Source organism: Cupressus sempervirens, chromosome 2 (assembly GCF_028749045.1).
Source record: "Cupressus sempervirens isolate cs-2001-9-10 chromosome 2, ASM2874904v1, whole genome shotgun sequence".
Taxonomy (NCBI): domain Eukaryota; kingdom Viridiplantae; phylum Streptophyta; class Pinopsida; order Cupressales; family Cupressaceae; genus Cupressus; species Cupressus sempervirens.
Window position 1 is genome coordinate 80,944,834 of NC_143119.1, and position 4,688 is coordinate 80,949,521.

General features: G+C 35.6%; 1 non-coding gene across 1 annotated transcript; it reads left to right on the forward strand.

Moving 5' to 3' along the window:
* The first annotated feature begins 3,433 nt into the window (after positions 1-3,433).
* Positions 3,434-3,595, forward strand: LOC149571136 (U1 spliceosomal RNA). The gene has a single exon (XR_016361277.1). It is a non-coding gene; the product is annotated as a U1 spliceosomal RNA (small nuclear RNA).
* Positions 3,596-4,688: the final 1,093 nt, after the last annotated feature.

The following is a 4,688-nucleotide window of genomic DNA, read 5'->3' on the forward strand; positions in this document are numbered from 1 at the left end:
CCACACCTTTTTAGTTAGGCATTGTTTAATCTATGAATTTCTCTACTCTTAGAGTGGTTTCCACTTTATACAGACAACTCATATGGGTAGTTTTTTGTACATAACACATGCACTCATGATCTTTCCTTTATGGTTAACCTTGTCTCTAGATTCTCACATGATCCTCATGAGAGTCATTAGCAAGCTACCAAATGTATTTTGAGGTACATTTAGGGCACTGCATGTTATGACATTCACTATACATCAGGGGATCCTCACATTGTTGGTTATACAAACTCAGATTGGGCTTGTGATATTGATGATTAAAAGTCTACTTCTAGCTTTGTTTTATGTCTTGGCTTTGGTCCTATCACATGATCTTTCAAGAAGCATCATACTCACATAGATCATCTATAGAGGCATAATATAGTGCAGCTATGGTAGCCTGTTAGGAGGTTTTATGGCTTTGACAATTGATGGAAGAGTTTTGATTTCCCCCTAATAGTTCAACCTTTCTTTGGAGTGATAATTAGAGTGCTATACACATTTCCCACAACCTAGTTGAGCATCAGTGGACCAAGCGCATTGAGCTTCGTATGCACTTCATCAGGCATTTGATTTAGTATGACTCTCTTATCTTGGAGAATATTCCCATTGTTGAACAGGTTGTAGACATCTTCACTAAACCTTTTGCATCCCTACAGTATCTTCAACTACATTCTATGCTTGGGGTGAAGAAAGTTGTCCTTGGGGGTCTCAATGATGATTCCTTCCTTCTTCTTTTTTTAGCATTCTTCTATCTCTTTTTGGATTAGTGTTTTTCCCACATGGTTTTACTACTTCTCCATTTTTCAAAGATTCGGTTGTGTTGGGTTCCTCATCAGACCATGTTGTCAGGACACATTTATGCTTTCAACATTATAGTTGCCCTTCTTTTTCATGCATTGTTTGTAGCAGTATTATTGTTCATCTTAAGAGGGGTTATTAGAGTGAAGGATTAATTTAATTTAATTTAATTTATTAAATTACCTTCACTCCATACTTAAGATTTCACTTTATGCACATGATGCATTCCCATTTAATAATTAAATATTAAATATTAAATGTCATTGATCTCCTAGGGTTTCCCTTTTAGGCTTTATGGTCTCCTTCTATAAGGATGGATCAATTGTATATTTCATTCATTCTTTTGGCTAATAATTCAATCTTGGATATTGTCAGAGCAAATTCCTTCTACTTTTTTTCTTTCTCCTTCTTTGTGATAGGTTATTTGCATGTTGGTTTCTTAGGCTTGGAAGATTTTTTTTTCATCAAATCTTACAAGGTTGTTAAATAAATTTGCACTCTCTTTTTGCACAATATGTAATCTACTCAATTAAATGATGAAAGTATGAAGTGTGAAGTTGGTCATTTTTTGTGCAATGTCTATGATTCCAGACTTTGTTGATGTGTCTTTTAAAGGAGTCCAAGTAAAAAATTATATACATCTTGTGAGATATGATGGACATCAATGTGCGATTCCAAGCTCTAGGGATGTGAGGAAGTTACTGAAGGTTGCAGAGATAGACTTTACACCTAGCTGACTACATTCAGTCCACCATTTTTAAAGCTTATTTAACATACAACTTTTGGAGCAAATGTGTGAAGTTATATTTGGGATGACATCTTTCCTCTCACACATTAATCCTTACAGATTTGTTCTTGTATAGTGGGGGACAATGTGAACATATGTATGTAGTACAAAGAATTTACTGCATATTTATACCTACATTTATGTTGATGAATAATTGTCTGATCTCGTAGAGTGAATAGTGAATATCATCATGGATTATCAAATGGATTACTACTAGAGCAGAGAGTATGATATTGATGTTGGATCCTTCATAGGTTTCTTCTAAGTTGTTTTTCCCTGGAGTTTAAATTGCACTGTATAGAAGCCCCACCTGGTATAGGGGCAAGCTAGGACTGATCATTTTTAAAGCTTCTTTAACATATACCTTTTGGGCATATCCAACAATCACTACATTATGTAAAGTGACTAGGTTTTTGGAGGTATTTTATAGAGCAATTTGAGGGTTATTCGTAATGGTTCACATCTCACATACATGTTTTTGAGGGTGCTGACAACTACTCCATTTGAAATGGATGTTTAAAAACTATTCCAAAACCCTAATTTAACATGCACAAACATTATACTAGCATATGAAAATTCTCTCTTGGCATTTGACTCATAAATTTCTCTCTCTCGAGAGGTAGAGAGGGCTGAGTTTTGTAAGGTTCGAGAGGTGGATAGGGCAATGGCAAAGGAAAAAAAAACCTTTCTACATTGCCTTCTTTGTATTATTTTGGACTTCTTTGTTGGGACCATATGTAGAAAAGTGCATTAAAAATGTAATTGTGAAGAAATTGTCCTTAATTGGACCATATGTTGAAAAATGTTAAGATATGACTTCTTTGACTTTTTTATTTACAGATTTGTATACATAAGTTAGACAAATCTTTTTTAAAGTCGTGACTATTTTGGAGTTTGTAATATGTTTTGGTATGATACATATTATTAAAAAAAAATGGTTTTGTATGATAAAATACCAAATTTTTTTTTAAATCTTTATGTACAAAAATTTTATTATTTGGTGAAAAATATAGTAATATCATTACTAATTTGTTATTTTTAACTAATATTTGTAACTCAGAAAAAATAACCTTATTCACAAATAAATAAAAAATTAATATTCAATCATTTTTAAAAATTACAATTTTTTAAAACTAAAATAAATTTTAAAAATATTAAAAATTCTAATAATTTGAAAAAAAAAAATAAAAAATAAAAAAATTAACTAATTAATAACTTAAAAGTTTATAGACTAATAAAAAATCAAATTCCAATTTCAATTTGAAGAACCAAACACAGAAAAATGTATTTTCTTATGATTCAAGTAAAATCTAAAAAATGGAACAAAAATAGGAATGGAGATATGCCAATAAAAAATAGGACTAAAATAGGAATCAAGATATGCCAATTTTCTGTTTAATATTTACTTTCTGGGATTTGAGATGTGGATTATCATCACGGAGAAGATAGAATCAATGTAGAACTGCACGGGAACTTTGCCCTTCAAGGAAAGCTCATCTGTTTTTAACTTTAGGCAGACATTCTCTGGCGTAATGTATTTTAACCGAAGCATCTGATAACATTATATTTCAATTCGTACAACACCTATATCTAACATCCCGTTTTAGTATGTGGCGCAAGGATTATATGTACAGAAGTTACTGAGTATTGAGCTATCGATACGGTACACATATGGCGTCTCACCGTATACAGAACAGTAACTCCATTCTGTCCATGAGAGACACAGTTCTGGTATTGCATGTTAATCCCACATGCGTGAGAGGAAGAGGGGACAGGGGAGAAGAGGGAGTAGAAGAAGAGGGAGAGGGGAAGGGATAAAGCATACTTACCTGGGCGGGGTCAATCGGTGATCAGGAAGGCCGATGGCCTAGGGAAAGCACCTTCATTGCACATAAAGAAGGGGGCTTTGCCTAGCATCTTCCATTGTGAAGAGTGCACGTCATAATTTGTGACAGAGGGGGCTCGCGTCCGCGCGGCCCTCGCATAAATCAAGTCTCAAAGTGAAATTATACTGTATTTTATTCTGCAATTTAGTAGAAGGGGTTAATAATTAGCTTGGAAATGAAACGTATTTAACATTTGTGCTTAGTAGTGGCCTAGTCTGAGGGGTTTGTAGATGATTAATCATATTCTTCCGATCTAATCTCAATTTAGAGATTTGCCCATCTAGCATGAGGATGATTGATAATCTTTCTTGAATTGATCCCGCTTTTATTCAAGGAAACCTGTTCGCAAAATCTATATCCTTATTGCTAGAGAGACTTTCAGTATTATCCAGGGAATATGAATTTTGTATGCTATTATAGTTATTTGAACTGAGTGGGCTACTCACATGTAACGACTGCAAGGAAGTAGATGCTGCCAGAAACGGTAACGAGTCATTAGTGACAACAGATATTTTGCTGGTGCAAGGGCATTTGCAAGCAAGCTTCCATTTGAGTGTGCCAGTTTTGGGTCCTGTAGGACTCCTTTGATTCAGTGGAGGTCCATTGAGAAGGGAAGTGACTCCATTTAAAAGCAATCCAGATTGGCTGTTCCAACTTGCCTGTGATTCAGACTGAGCAGCTTCAGAAACCATGGAAGAAGCTGCCGAACTTGGCTGCCTGGATATTGATACCCCTCCGTCAGAATTCAAACCCTTGGTAATATGGGGCTTTTTGCACTTGTTGACTTGCCTTGAATTCTGCCTATTTCTAGAGCTGGAGACAACCAAGCGTGGGGATGATTTTTCTTCATCGTGTGTGTTGCTAAAATAACTTTCTGCATCGAAAACATCAAGTTCCCCATGCTTCGCGTTTCTCCCCGCCAAAACCCTAGGCCCGAATGAGGCTTGTCTATCTAGCCTCACTGATCTCTGCAAGTATGGCTCATTTCTATCAATTAGCGCTGTTCTTGCTTTGCAATTCATTGTAGAACCGGCGCCACACCCAACACGAGGGTTTGAATTCACTACCTTAGGTTTACTCTTAGAAACCCCTCTTTGGTATTCGATCCCCATGGATTGTCCCTTCTTATTATCAACATACCTGCAATTGACAATGGGAAATGCACCTTCCCCTGGATTCCTCTCTGAGGA